The sequence below is a fragment of the Aquarana catesbeiana genome, linkage group LG05, assembly GCF_042186555.1.
Source record: "Aquarana catesbeiana isolate 2022-GZ linkage group LG05, ASM4218655v1, whole genome shotgun sequence".
In the NCBI taxonomy this organism is placed as follows: domain Eukaryota; kingdom Metazoa; phylum Chordata; class Amphibia; order Anura; family Ranidae; genus Aquarana; species Aquarana catesbeiana.
The window spans coordinates 341,789,697-341,806,284 of record NC_133328.1 but is presented as its reverse complement, the minus strand read 5'-3'; positions in this window follow the sequence as shown (position 1 = coordinate 341,806,284).

Here is a 16,588-nt window from a genome sequence, read left to right as displayed (position 1 = left end):
CTAGGTTTGTTGCTGGATCTACAGGTGATTGTTTGTTAAGGGAATTAAAGAGCCGGACCAGATAAGGAGCTAGGGAAGCTCCAAATTTCTTGTAGTATAATGACGAGAACCCGTCTGGGCCTGGAGCCGAGCCCGTTCTAGTTTCTTTTATAACTTCCATAACCTCTTCTATAGAAATAGGGGCTTCCATTAGGGCGTGATGAGAGTCAGATATTTTGGGGAGGGGGATACTATCAAAAAATTCATTGAGTTTCTGGGCATTATCCTGACTGGGATAGGAATATAGCTTGGAATAAAATGAGTGGAATGTTTCTAGTATTGTCTTGGGGTTTTGCGTTAGAGAACCCGAGATGGATTTAATTTTGGGTAGAGCTTGGTATCTATGTCTGGGAGAAAGTTTTGAGGCCAGTTGGGGGCCAAACTTATCAGCATTAAGATAAAATCTTCCGCTAATCCATTTGAGGTGTTTTTCTGCAGTAGATGTGAGAGCAGTGTTTAATGCGATCCTAGAGGCATTCATTTTGGCCAGAGACGTGGGTGTGGGGTGTTGCTTGTGCTGTTTACAGATAAATTGGAATTCTTTTTGCAACTTTTTGATGTCAATTTGTTTTTCTCTTTTTATTTTCGCTACCAGTTGTATAAGGTTACCCCTAATTACTGTTTTATGTGCTCCCCATAAAGTGCCTGGAGAAATCTCTGGTGTGTCATTAATGCGGAAGTATTCTAAGATGTCTTTTTCTATCATGGTGCAGTGTACCGGGTTTGATAGGAGAGCTTCATTGAGGCGCCATTGTGGTGGGCTTCTTGTGTGTAGAAATCCGCATAGCTTGGTTGAGACCAGTGAATGGTCAGACCATGGGACCTCGCTAATTACTGCCCGAGATGCTAGGTGAATGTCAGTAGTGTGTATAAAAATATGATCTATAGGTGCATATGTTCTGTGGGGGGCCGAGAAGTGAGTATAGTATTTGGTATTAGGGTTTAACTCTCTCCATACATCAATCAGACCCAAAGAGTGCAGAAGTTGAGCAATACGAAGGCTCTGTTTGGGGGGCCTTTTGAGCTTCGAGTGGCTTTTTGTTGACTTGTCTAGCATGTGATCGAAGGCAATATTTGAGTCCCCTCCCATGATCACCTTGCCCTCCAAGTGTGGGGAGAGCGAGGAGAGCATAGATGAGAAGAAAGAAGCCTGTCCCTAGTATGATACCATGGAGAGAGTTGCACTGTTTATTTGACCTTTCACAAGTATGTATCTTCCCTCTTCATCCTTAATGATTTTAGTCAAAGAAAATGGTGTGCGTTTGGAAATAAGTACAGCTACTCCTCTTTTTTTGTCATCTGCATTGGCCAGGAAAAAGGTGGGGTAGTTACGGTGTAGGAAAGATGGATTGAAAGATTTTGGGAAGTGAGTTTCTTGGATGAGAATAACATCTAACCCCCTGGAGTGGTAGCTATGGAAGGCTTTGCGCCTTTTTACTGGAGAGTTTAGTCCCTGAGCGTTGTGGGTTGCTATTTTAAGAGATGACTGTGGGGAAGGTTCGTTAGCCATGGACATTGTGTGAGGAATTCGTCAATAAGATACTGGTTCTTACCCAATCCAGGGTTGGGGTACCATCCTTCCTGGGATCGTGGTCTCAGCTGCGGAGTCTCGGATGTTGTGCTTGGTCAGCTCTCCTCGAAGGCACCTGGGTGGGAGGAAGAAAGGGTGGGGAAAAGAGCAGGACAGAGAAAGACGGGAGAAAAGAATAGAACCAACTGAGAGAGAAGGAGTCCAGTGTTTAAAGGAACCCTGGATCCTTTGATTGCAGGATCAGAAGCCTGCACTGAGCCCCTAAAATAAAGGGCTCAGTAAAATATGAACAGCCCCAATTAGGGTCGTATGTCTATTGTGACCAAGGGGCAAAATTTCCTCTCGGTTACAGTAGGTGGAGTGGCATGTGGAGCCGCTCCAGCTGCAGAGCATTTGCTATAAACTATGAAAAAGATATTAAAAAAAAGAAAAAAGCTAATGGAGAGATCTCCCTATAGCAGGAGCTACTAACAACATAGCATGGGCGAAATTGAGTGTTTTCCAATTACTATCTCTAAGTAAAAGGGCAAACTCGCCTTTGTAAATCCGACAAAGAAAAACAATAGCTATCAGTGTACCATGTAAACAAGAGAATGACCGGCGTCATAACATGTTGGGAACATCTGCTATGCAAAGATAACACAGTATTGGGGGGCAGGGTAGGGAGGGGGAAGGGTGGGGGGTGGGGGGTAGGGGAGAGGGGAGATGAGGGGGGCTGAGACTTATGGGATTTGGAGGTGTTCCAAGGTAAGGCCCGAGCCTGAGACCTAAAGGGAAAAAATAAAAAGTTAGTGAGTCTTTGGCAGTCCTCCTAAGGTGAAGGGATATTCTGCATCAAGTGCTTCCAAAAAGATTGGCAAGAAGCAAATAAAGGAGGTCAGGTCTTGAAAAAGACCAGGAGTGTGTAGGAGAAGCTTCTACACTTTTACTGCAGGATGATAAGAGTTACGTGAGAAAATGATAGCAGAGTTCATCTGGGGGGCATGGATTCCCGTTGTTTCTTCGTTTGTTGTTTCACCCACAATGGGGTAAGGGGGCTGTTTGGAGGGGGCCTTTTAGACGAAGCTGGTCGGTTCTCTACGTTGTGTGTGGGTATATCTTGAGATATTATCCCGAGGCAGAGAAGCAATTGCTCACCCATTTGGAAATTCGAGAAGCCGTGGGATTTCTCTTTGTAGTTGAATTGCAGAAAGGAAATGTCCATCTATATTTGACCATTTTCTGAGAGAGCACTTCTAAGAGTGGTTTAAGTGATCTTCTTTTTTGAATCGTGGTCGGTGAGATATCAGCGAAAATCTGGATTTTATTTCCAAACAGGGTGATGTCATCCTTGTAGCGGGATCTTTTCATGACCTCTTCTTTTATCCCATAAAAGTGTGTCTTGACCAATATGTCCCTGGGGTGGCCATCTTGGCGGGGGGGTTGAAGCACTCTGTGGGCCCTATCTAATTCGAGCTTGTCATCTGGGATATCCGGGATAATTTCTTTGATTAGGGCTTTGACTGTGTTAGGGATATCCATGTTAGCTTCAGGGATACCTCATACTCTAAAGTTATATCGTCTGCTTCTGTTCTCCAGGTCTTCAATTTTGGCCAGGGCATTCTCAAGTTGATCCTGTAAAGAATGGATACAGGTGGCATGTTGGTTGGTGCGTGCTGCAGTATCATCTACAGCCTGTTCAATAGCATCCATTCTTGCCCCTAAACTCTGGAGGTCTGCTTTAATTGATGTGGTGATTTGCATGGCGTTTTGTGCTAGCCCTGTAGCAAGCATGTCCGAGAAGCAGTTAAGCAGTTGTGCCATCTCTGGAGGATGATTATTAGTGGTGGGGGAGGCTTGTGGGGAGTCTGCAATGGTGTCAGGAGAATTAAGAAGGGGAAAATAAGGGTTTCCGTTTTGCAATCTGCTGAGGAGAGATTCAGTGGATGCAGGTGAAGCCAGGTAGCTTTGTGCCCCCATAATGGTACTCACTTGTGCTGTGGATGGTGTGGAAAGCGCTGGAGGAAATACCGGGCCTTGTATGTTTGCAGTGTCTCCGCATGGAGCAGTTGCGGCCGCCATCTTGGAAGGTCCCGGGGGAGCTAGGCCAAAGTTCAATTGCCTATTAATGTTTTTCTTCTGCTGGGATCCGGACATTTAGGCTGGTGCCCAGATGTAAGAGGGTCAGATACCTGGTCCTCTTGCTGAGATCCACTGAGTTTAGCGCTTATGCTGAGCTCTGGAGGGCCGGAGCGGTGTGGAGCTCTCGGTCAGTGTGTCGCTCCGAAAGTCCCGCGCATGCGCACTCCTGGCGCAGCATTTCTTAAGCAGGTACCCAGTATTGGAAGATCTGCTAAAGCAGGCCAGAAGCATGCTCAGTTGGCTGAAATTCAGCTGGAATTCCTCCTGCCCGTAAACCGCCTGATTAGTGACATGTTCACCAGGGCCATTTGCAACAATGCTATTTGCAACGTATGTTTCAAGCATATCTCGCGTGGCCAAAACATCTCCCGCTTGGGCACTACATGCTTGACCAGACATATGTTGACCTGCCATGCAGTTGGCTGGCAAGCGTACCTAAATGACACACACCAAAGAACAAAGAGGACCTCTCCTTGCTTCTCATCAGCTGGGATCTCCAACCCCACTATAGCTTCAGTCCTCTCTGAGACCTGCACAGAGAGGAATGAAGGTGTAAAATTAGGTGTGTCACAGTCAAGTACTTGGGGGCAATCTGCTATCGGTACACCGACGTCAGATTGTACCAGGCAAATTCCCCAGCTGCTGCATCGCCAAATGAAGTTCGCTCACAGCCATCCACATGCCCAGGGGTTGAATGCTAGCTTGGCTAAATTGCTAGCACTTCAACTGCTGCCTTTTTAGTTGGTAGACTCTGCCCCCTTCCGTGAGTTTGTGGAATGTGCGGTTCGTCAGTGGCAGGTTCCCAAACGACACTTTTTCTCACAGAAGGCGATTCTGGCTCTCTACCGGCATGTGAAAGGCAATGTCTTGGCCTCGCTGGACAAGGCGGTCAGTGGTAAGGTGCATATTACCGCTGACTCATGGTCCAGCAGGCATGGATAGTGACATTATCTATCTTTCACCGTGCACTGGGTGACTCTTCTGGCAGCTGGGAAGGATGCAGGACAGGGTGCAATAGTGTTGGAGGTTGTTCCGCCACCACGCCTCCAAAATACTACTAGTGGTGATTCTGCCACACCTCTCTCCTCCACCCCCTCCTCTTCTTCTTCCTCCTTGGCCTCTTCCTGTGCTGATTTGTCTTTGGAACCAGAGGTGCTCTGTAGGCGTTCAAGGGGCTACGCAAGCACGCAGGTCAAAAGATGCCATGCGGTGCTTGAGCTGGTGTGCTTGTGTGCATTCCCGCAGGTCAAATAATGCCAGTGCTTGGCTGGCTGACCTCCAAAAGGAATTTAACCTGCCCAAGAACCCCCTAATCTGTGACATGCCCACCAAGTGGAACTCAACGTTGGCCATGCTGCAGCAGCTGCACACGCAGCAGAGGGCCATCAATGAGTACCTGTGTGACTATGGCACCAGAACAGGGTCAGGGGAGCTTGTTTTTTTCCCCCACGCCAGGGGCCATGATCAGGGATGCATGCACTGTCCTGTCACCATTGGAGGAGGCCACGAGGATGGTGAACAGTGACAATGCATGCATCAGTGACACTGTCCCCCTTGTCCACTTGTTGGAGCACACGCTGCGTGGAATAATGGACAGGGCACTTGAGGCAGAACAGAGGCAGGAAGAGGAGGACTTCCTTAGCTCTCAAGGCCTGCTTTATCCAGATAGTGTTCCTGCGTGCCCGCCGATCACACAGGAAGAGGACGAGGAGGAGGAGGAGGAAGAGGAAGATTGTGTCAGCATGGAGGTGGAGCCTGGCACTCAGCATCAGCAGCAGTCTTTAAGGGATCATTCACAGTCCCAAGAAACCCATGGACTTTTACGTGGCTGGGAGGAGGTGGCAGCGGATCATGTCATCCTTAGTGACCCAGAGGACTCCGGACCGAATGCCTCAGCAAACCTATGCTGCATGGCCTCCCTGATCCTGCAAAGCCTGTGGAGGGATCCTCGTATTCGTGGTATCAAAGAGAGGGATCAATACTGGCTGGCAACCCTCCTTGATCCATGTTACAAGGGTAAGGTTGCAGACCTTATCTTGCTGTTGCAGAGGGAGCAGAGGATGAAACATCTTCAGGAGGCCTTGCAGAAAGGTCTGTGCAACGCGTTCCCAGAGACTGGGAGGTTACCAACTCCTGTTCCTGGACAACGTGTTGCTGAGGCTTCGGTCAGTCAAAGAAGGAGCAGTGGAGAAGGTGGCCGTCTGACCGATGCGTTCAGACAATTTTTTAGTCCGCAGCCCCAAGGTATGATTGGTTCCAGCAACCATTGCCAGCATCTGTTTTACATGGTGCAGGAATACCTAGGGGAAAGATATGACTTGGACACCTTTCCCTCCGAAAATCTTCTGGGTTACTGGGTCTTGAGGATGGATCACTGGCCAGAGCTTGCACAGTATGCAATTGAGCTACTGGCCTGTCCTGCATCCAGCGTTCTTTAGGAACGCACATTCAGTGCTGCTGGAGGTTGTGTAACTGATCACAGGGTGCGCCTGTTCACCGACTTGGTCGATCGACTGACCTTCATAAAAATGAATCAGTCTTGGATCACCACCAGCTACCAAGCACCTGATGCTGATGTAACCGAATAATTTTTTTTGGAATGTCAGATCCCTTCATGCTGATGGTGAGTGACTATCCTGGTTTGCTGAGTGACTATCCTCTTCCTCCTCAATGATCATGCTGATAGCTTGTAAGAATATTTTTGGTTCTGGGCACCGCCACCAGTGGCTAAGGCCCAATTTTTCAGCCACTGCTTAACAGGGGCGTGTAATTACAATTTTTAATGCAATATTTTGCAAGGAGGGTCCATTGCTGTACTCAACTAGAGTATTTGTGAGGGGTTGCAGTGTTGTGTCACCAGCACCAGTGCCTAAGGCCCAATTTTTCAGCCCCTGTTTAACACTGGCGTGTAATTACAATTTTTGATGCAATTCTTTTGCAGCAGGACTCGTTCCTGTGTTCCAACTAGAGTATCTGTGAGGGGTTACAGTGTTGTGGCACCAGTACCAGTGCCTAAGCCCCAATTTTTCAGCCCCTGTTTAACAGGGGCGTGTAATTACAATTTTTGATGCAATTCTTTTGCTAATTACAATTCTTGATCTAATATTTCACAGCAGGGCCCGTTTCTGCGCCCACCAAGAATAACTGTGAGGACTTACAATGTTGTGACACCACCACCAAAGGCCCAATTTTTCTGACCCTGTTCAACAGGAGCATGTAATTACAATTCTTGATCTAATATTTCACAGCAGAACCCGTTCCAGCGCCCACCAAGAGTAACTGTGAGGGCTTATGCCCCGTACACACGGTCGGACATTGATCGGACATGCCGACAACAAAATCCTAGGCTTGCATACACACGGTCACACAAAGTTGTTGGAAAATCCGATCATTCTGAACACGGTGATGTAAAACACATACGTCAGGAATATAAACGGGGCAGTAGCCAATAGCTTTCATCTCTTTATTTATTCTGAGCATGCGTGGCACTTTGTGCATCGGATTTGGTACACACGATCGGAAATTCCGCCAACGGATTTTGTTGTCAGAAAATTTTATAGCCTGCTCTCAAACTTTGTGTGTCAGAAAATCCGATGGAAAATGTGTGATGGAGCCCACACACGGTCAGAATTTCCGACAACAAGGTCCTATCACACATTTTCAGTCGGAAAATCTGACCGTGTGTACAGGGCATTACAGTGTTGTGGCAACACCAACACCTATGGCCCCAATTTCTGCAGAGTATATAGGGCAGGCCCCTACTTTCAAACATCCAACTTACAAACGATGCCTACTTGCAAACGGAAGGAGACAACAGGAAGTGAGATGAAATATACCCCTAGGAAGGGAAATTTTCTCCTGTAAGAGTTAATATGGGAAAAATGTGTCTTCTCTCCACTGATGCTTTATCACCAATCCTTGTTTCACTAAAAACCCCAAATTGTCAAAAAAAAATTGTCATTGGGACAGAAAGTGAGGTAAAATCTTCTGAAGAGGTGCACAGACAGCAAAACAAATGTCACAGGGGTGATAACCCTTCCCTATGTTTTCCAAAAAGCTTAAAAATAGATTTTTTGGCTGGAGCTACACTTTAAAAATGTACCAGTTCAGAATTACAAACAGATTCTACTTAACAACAAACCGACAGTCCCTGTCTTGTTTGCACCACCTGTATACTGCTGTTCAGAGGGCCTGGGGCCCCACACCTTTCCTTATTTTAATTTGGGTGCGGGGTTCCCCTTAATATCCATACAAGACCCAAAGGGCCTGGTAATGGACTGGGGGTACCCATGCCGTTTGTCTCACTGATTTTCATCCATATTACCGGGACCAGACATTACATTAAATCCGTAAGCAGTTTTAAATTACTTTTATTACTTTAAAAATGTCATTTTGTGCAGGGACTGTTCTAAGCACGGGAAACACGCAACACTTTACAGGCATACTATAGACACCCCCCAGGTACGATATTTAAAGGAATATTTCACTTTTTTTTTTCACTTTACGCATCATTAAAATCACTGCTCCCGAAAAAACGGACGTTTTTAAAACATTTTTTTGCATTAATACATGTCCCCTGTGGCAGGACCCGGGTCCCCAAACCATTTTTAGGACAATTCCATGCAAATTAGCCTTTAAAATTAGCACTTTTGATTTTGAACGCTCAAGTCCCATAGACTTCAATGGGGTTCTAACGTTCGTGCAAATTTTCAGTCCGTTCGCAGGTTCTGGTGCGAACCGAACCGGGGGCTGTTCGGCTCATCCCTACCATCAACGAGTATTTGTGTGAATATGGCACAATGACAGGCTTAGGCCAGCTTGACTTTTTTTCCCCACGCCAATGGCTGCTGATAATGAGTGCATGCACTGTACTGTCACCATTTGAGTAGGTAACAAGGATGGTGAGCTATGACAATACATGCATCAGTGACACAATCCCTGTTGTGTTCCTGCTGGATCAGATTGTGCATGGCATTGTGGACAGGGCTTTCAAGGCAGAGCAACAGGAGGAAGAGGAGGACTTGCTTTAATTTCAAGGCCCACTTTATGCAGACACCATTTTTGCGACGCCACATAACACACAATAGGAGAGGGAGGTAGAAGAGGATCCTGGCAGTTTTGGAGGCATTGAAGAAGAGCAAGACATATTTCAAATGACCAGGCCATTTTTTGCGATATGACACTGTGTCGCTTTAACTGACAATTGTGCGGATGTGCAACATTGTACCCAAACAAAATTGACGTTCTTTTTTTCCCACGAATAGAGCTTTCTTTTGGTGGTATTTGATAACCTCTGCAGTTTTTATTATTTGCGCTATAAACAAACAAAGAGGGACAATTTAAAAAAAAAAAAATTTTTTTTTACTTTTTGCTATAATACATATCCCCCAAAAATATAAAAAAAAAACACATTTATTCATCAGTTTAAGCCGATATATATTCTTATACATATTTTTGGTAAAAAAAATCACAATAGGCATATAGTGATTGGTTTGTGCAAAATTTATTTCATCTACAAACTATGGGATAGATTTAGGGACTTTTATTTTTTTTAATTGTTTTTACTAGTAGGCGGCGATCTGCGAATTTTAGTGGGACTGCGACATTGTGGCAGACAAATCTGACCGCAAATGACCCTTTTTGGGGACCAGTGACATTATTATATTGATCAGTTCTAACTGTGGGGGGGATGGGCTGCCAGGGACATGACAGACATCACTGTTCCCAATCACTGGGAACAGTAGATCTCTGTCATGTCTCCTGTCAGAACAGGGATCCGCTTGTTTACACTGGCAGATCCCTGTTCTGCCTCTATACTAGGCGATCGCGGGTCGCTGGTGGATATTGATAGCATGCAGCGGGAGCGAAAGCGCACTAGCGGTGGCGCGCCCCCTCCTGAACTGTGCCTGTGCGAGCCACCGTACAGCTATGTCAATTCATGCAGGAGAGCTGACCTGCCACCCTATTACGATGACGGCTGGTTGGCAAGTGGTAAAGGTGAGTTTATGTAACACCTTTCCAGACTCTGGTTGGTTATAATATCGTGGAAAATTTAGTTTTGAGGCTTCTGTTGGTCAAGAGAGGAGCGGTGGACAAGGGGGTCGCCTCATTTATGCTTTTCAACATTTTTTTAATCCTCAGCTCCCAGCGCTATCAGCCTCCACATCCCATAGGCAGTGTCTGCATCGTATGGTGGGAGATTATCTAAGGATAAAACAGACATGGAGAGTTTTACAGTTGACGATCCAATGGGTTACTGAGTTATGAGAATAGACCACTGGCCAGAACTTGCAACCAGTATGCAATTGAGCTGTTGGGCTGCCCTGCATCCAGCATGCTTTCCAAATGGGCATTCAGTGCTGCTGGAGGTTTTGTCATAAATAAGAGACTCCATGGACTGGCTGACATTTATCAAAATTTATCAGTCCTGGATTAGCAGCAGCTATCAAACCCCTGATGCTGATGTCACTGATTAAGTACTTCCTGGATCTGGAATCTCTAAAAGACTGTCTAGGCTGCCCAGCTTTGCAGGTGTTGATTTTATCTGGAAGACATTTTTTGGTGTAGGTTTAATGGTCACAATTAAGACCCAAAGACCAATTTTTCCACACCTGTTTGATAGGTGCATATAAATAAAATTTTTGACAGCAAGGCCAATTTTTGCCTTCATCAAGAGTATCTCTATAGGGTTACGGTGTGAAGGCACCACCAACAATCAAAGCCCATTTTACCACACCTGTTACTTCTATCCAAAGTCTGTGAAAGAGACACCAGAATCTATACAAAATATCTCTAATCTTGTTCTGATTGCACTAAATTGTGGCCTCATCATACAAACTGGCTCCCCAAACCGTTGTTTACAAAATAAAGAAAGCTTGCTGTGAAAATGTAATTTTTTTGGCTTTATAAATATCATTATTGCTGCAGCAGGTTTTATACACGGTACAGATGTGCCACTTTATAGGCAGACTAAGGGGACCCCCAGGCACTATATGTGACAGACCTAGCCAGGAGAGAGACTTTTGGAGGGGACTGTATGCTAGCCTCTTGCCGATCGATCGTAGGCCCTTGCATTTGGGGGAATGGTGCTCTTTGTGAGCTGTATGCCTGGGGACCCTTGAGGTGGTATTACTGTGGATTCAGGTCCTGGTCCCTCAGGACACACAGACTCTGGGGACACTGGATTTGCCATGTTGGAATAGTGGCTAATTCATAATGCTGGGACAGATACTGTTAGGAGATGCTGATGTAAATTCCAGCACCTGTCTGTCTGTTGTCTGCTAAAATGTGTATTGTAAATAAGTCTATAGTATGGGATCTAAGAGTCATTAGATCCCCATTGTTGTTTGTGTTAATTAAGTCTGCTATTGTGTGAAGAAGAGTCTATGTTGATTGTGATAATGTTGATTGGATTTTCTGAACTACAAGACGGCCAGTCTGGCCTAAAAGTCATGTCTGAGTCATCTAGGCTGTCTAAAGGGATTAGTTAATTAGCTCATGTTAATTAGGTTAATTAGGTTACAGCTGTATTGTTAGGGTAATATGAGCAGGAGGTCTGCACCTCCACTTTTAGTGTATAAAAGCCTGTATTTTGCAATAAAGTGAGATTCCTGGTTGAACTTACATACAGCCTGCCTGGTGTTTGTTCTGAGCTATCACAACTGGGTTAGAACGGCACATAGCTGAAGTTCTAATCCCGGAGCATTGGATGACCGAACCATCAGACGTTGCAATCTGATTCAATAGCTGCAGAGGAGTGTCGGGAGAGTGGGATCGAGCGAGCAAGGGGCTCGTTACACTATATTTAAAGAATTTTTTCATTTTTATTGTTATTTCTCATTTATAGTTTCACTTTAAGCATCAGTAAATCATAGCTCATTTAAAAATTATGTTTTTTATAAACTTTGTTTTCATTGATACATGTCCTCCAGGGCAGTAACCGGACCCCCACATCCTTTATATGCCCAATTACTTGCATATAAGCCTTCAAAATGGGCACATTTGATTTTTCCAGTTCAGGTCCCATAGCTGCAAACTTTTGCGATGTTCGAAAGTTCTGCTGCGAACTGACCTGGGGGTCGCTCGGCCCATGTCTATCGCTCAACTGCATACAAATAGGCCAGTAGCACAATAGTTGAAGAGAATGGTTAGTGTATGTATTTTTTTTAGCAGTACCATACTAAATTTTCCTACATGTTTAATAAAATGGCAGGAAAAAGTTTAACACACTTTAAATACCCCACATCCCCTCTCTTCCATCCATGTATCTCTACTTTTCCTAAAATATCCAGCATTTTAATTTAAGTATGTTTGGTAAAAATTGGCTAGCTTTAGACACAGTACCAAAACACTTGAATCAGCAGTAAATTGTAAAAATCCTGCAGCATAGGCTTTTTTTTAACATACAGCATTAGCTAAACAACAGCACTGTTGTGTTCTGCAGCCTCTGCCTTTGGCATATCAGTTGTGGCACTGCCTTTTGGGTACTGCATGCATGAGGAAAAACAGAATTATGCACTAAAAAGATGAGTTGAAGCTAATTTTAAATGGGCAACTAGACAGCAAAAGACTTGCACCCATTGTTGGGACCTTTAACACCCTAGGTGAAAAGGCCAAAGTGTGACCCCTTCATTGAATTGTGAACTGTGAATTAGTTCTGTAGCATAAGTCAGGTCATAACCTTTTTGCAGCCCCTCTCCCAGTTTATGGCCATTGCTACACTACAGAGGCAGGTACCAAGATGACATTTGATGACATAATGACTGCCTTCCACCAGCATGCACAGTGCTATAACATACAATTAGCATCAAGGGCCCACATAACCAAAGACCATGGTACAGCAAGAATGGACAGGAATGGTACATTTGCAGTACACCAGGCAAATAAGTTGGTGACTGAGAAGGATGCAGAATGAAGCACAATGCTGGAGCTATGTGTTATTGACCCATGTCCTGCACCTTTGTGCCAGTGACAGCACAGTCACATTTCCCCTCTTCTCAGTCTCAGATGGGCCTCACTGGGCCATAGACTCTGGCAACTCTTCAGGAACCGGTGGTCTTAAAGTTAGCTTATCCCGTGCCAGCTTGTGCAAAGCCAGGTTATATGTGACAACAGCACCAACTTGCTGACCGCCTTCTGCTATGAGAGTTCATACATGTATCTTGCTTGGCACATGACCTGAACATAGTGGTTTAGTAGTTCCTGGATAGATAGCCTAGCTTTCAGGATGTCCTGTGGAAGGCCAGAAGAGTATACAGATATTTTATATGGTAAAAGCCACCAAGTATTCTCCTGGTCAAAATTAAGTCTCAACATAAGATGCCTGCCAGCTGCCTGATATGCGATACAGCACTGATTCAGCAGGAGTCAGCAGGCAGGTTTTAATCAAGATATCCAAATTAGAGTGTATTATTTCACATATCTTATCCTTAGTTGTAAGTAATCAACACAAGTTTCAACAACTGTAGGAAATGCTTGCATGAACTTTCAAAAATTAATTTACTTATTTCAATTTACTTCTTTCACTGCAGAAAATATGTAAGTTAATAACCCAACACATGTTTCCTGAAAAATGCCTTTTTGTATAACTCAGAAATTTACATTATTTTTTGTTTTTGATAACACAAACTTTTTAACACTTAAGGACCACCCTGTAGCAGATATACCTCTAACTCCTCTGCCTAGGGGGCACACGCACCACTTCTGCTGTGATTGCCCACAGAAGAAGCCAATCCATGGGTGCCGGGTGCTGGATGTCGACCGGCACCTGCTGATTGTCGGGCAGAGACACAGAACAGAGCTTTGCAAACAATGCATAGCTCCTTTCTGACAGGGGGATGTGATGGAATTTGTGTCCCTGCAAATCCATGACTTCCCTTAGTAAAAGCAGCACACAGTTTACACGAAAACACTGGCTAGTCACACAGTTAATGTTTTGCCAGTGTCATTAGTACAGTGGCAGTGCATATTTTTAGCACCGAGCACTGTATTAGTGTCACTGGTTCCCACAAAGTGTCAAAAGTGTCAATTAGTGTCCGATTGTCTGCTGCACTATTGCAGTCCCTTTATAAGTCGCTGATCGCCCCCATTACTAGTATAAAAAAAGTTAATAGAAATTTCGTATACATACTATAGTTTGTAAATGCTATAACTTTTGTGCAAACCAATCAATATATGCTTATTAGGGTTTTTTGTTTACTGAAAATATGTAGAAGAATATATATTGCCCTAATTTTTTTAAGAAATTAGATTTTTTTCATTTTTTTTATTGGATATGTTTTATAGCGGAAAGCTTTTTTTTTTTTCAAAATTGTTGGTATTGTTTTGTATATAGTGCAAAAAATGCAGTGGTGATCAAATACCACCAAAAGAAAGCTTAAGGCTGGGTTCACACTATGTGTGGAGCGCCTCGCAGCAGGGGATCTGGTGCATCCCCGTTCACCATTTCAGGTCCGAATTAGGGCCAAAATTTTGCCTGAATTCGGACCTGAAACTGAGCCAAAGACACACAAAACACTTCACCTGTGCACTCCGCGGCCACCCCGGAGATGTGTGAATTGGCTCCAATGAGAGCCAGTCACACTCTCCTGTCATGATAATTGGATGCAGGGAAACCCACATACAATTCACATTAGTGTAAACCCATCCTTATTTGTGGGGAAAAAATTCCAGACGTCAAGTGGTTAAACTTTTATAGCATTTCAGAACTTTGACAGTGGACCTGCACTAGATTATTACATCTAAAAATAAGTGTGCAGGTGCAACTCCACAATGCTAACAAAGGAGAAATAAATATAAAAAAACAATGAAACAAAAAAAGTTGAAATAAAACAGTGTCAAAAGTAGTAACTAACTAACACTAATATATACAGTCCATAGGGTTCAATATTGAGTTGGCCCAACCTTGGCAGCTATAACAGCTTCAACTCTATTGGGAAGGCTATCCACAAGGTTTAGGAATGTGTCTATGGGAATGTTTGATCATTATTCCAGAAGCGCATTTGTGAAGTGAGGCACTAATGTGGACGAGAAGGCCTGATAAACAGTCTCCACTATAATTCATCCCAAAGGTGTTCTATCGGGTTGAGGTAAGGACTGTGCAGGCCAGTCAATTTTCTCCACTCCAGAATTACTCATCCATGTCTTTATGGGGCAGAGCCACCGGGCACTTGGTGACACCTGGGTGCATGCTGGGTTGGTGACATCACAAGGGGGCGGTTCCACCAGGCAACATCCCCAGGTGGCCCCGCCTTACCTATATAAGAACTGTCAAATGGCAAGCCAGACATTTAACGGTTTGCCTTAGTTGACAGTTTTTTTCTTTTTCAGGTCTGGCAGTGCAGCAGGCATTGTGATTGACAATGGATTTAAATTGGGGGGACACAGTTTTTTTATTTTTTAATAAAGGAATTGTCAAAAGTGTCTGTGTTTTTATTACTTTTTGACACTTTTTTGGGTGAATAGGTAGGGGTACTACCGTATGTACCCCATACTCATTTATATAGGGGATCTGGGGGCCCAGGGTTGTGGGGATAAGGCCCTTGTCCCCATTAACATGGGGACATGGTGCTTTGGGATGGGGGAAGCAGTTCCCCCTGCCCCAAAGCACCCACCCCCCATGTTAAGGACATGTGGCCTGTTATGGTTTAAGAGGGGGGAGCTCACTCGCCCCCTCCCCTCTTTCCTAGCCTGCCAGGCTGCATGCTCAGATAAGGGCCTGGTATAGATTCTGGGGGGGGCCCCACACCGTTTTTTTTAAACATTTTTCTATTGCTGCCAATGGTATTTTTGGCAATTTAAATGTCATTTCATTCATTTTTTTTCTTTAAAAATTAAATTTTTGCTGCAGCATGTTACATAGTTACATAGTAGGTGAGGTTGAAAAAAGACACAAGTCCATCAAGTCCAACCTATGTGTGTGATTATATGTCAGTATTACATTATATATCCCGGTATGTTGTGGTCGTTCAGGTGCTTATCTAATAGTTTTTTTAAACTATCAATACACCCATGCTGATACCACCGCCTGTAGAAGAGAATGCCACATCTTTGCTGCTCTTACAGTGAAGAACCCTCTACGTAGTTTAAGGTTAAACCTCTTTTCTTCTAATTTTAATGAGTGTCCACATGCCTTGTCCCTTCCACTAAAAAATTTTATCCCTATTGTGGGGTCACCAGTATGGTATTTGTAAATTGAAATCATGTCCACTCTTCTCCAGAGAGAATAAGTGTTAGGACTGCAAGCATACACAGGGTGCTGTGAAGAGGCCTTGCAGCTTATGCATGCGTTTGCAAATGCATGCTAACTAAACCCCTGTTTTTAACACAGACTGTTGGACAGGTTAATTTGGTTGGTTGGCAGACTGGTTGGTAAGTTGAGCTATGGAATGTTCTGTTTTTGTATTTCATGTGATAGCCCTTCCATGTGCTCCTTGCTGTGAAGGCCAGTTATAGGTGGGGGCAGGGGCCATTTGTTTGTTTCTGATGTATATTGGTCCGGGGACACACTGTACACCTTTGCTGCCATTGTGCTCTTGCTGGGTGTTCAGTGTGCTCCTGTTACTTTAAGGGGGGTTGGGCTACCTCCAGGCCCACCTGCTCTCATCTATCCATTTAATGCATGTGCTTCCATTGTGGAGACACTTATAAATTCAGTAGTGTTAGGACTGCAAGCATACACAGGGTGCCATGAAGAGGCCTGGCAGCTTATGCATGCATTTGCAAATGCCTGCTAACTAAACCCCTGTTTTTAACGCAGACTGTTGGACAGGTTAATTTGGTTGGTTGGCAGACTGGTTGGTAAGTTGAGCTATGGAATGTTCTGTTTTTGTCTTAGCAGCAGCTTGGCATTGCATGCCATTACTGAGCCTATCATCTTCTAGGACCCCCAGGTCCTTT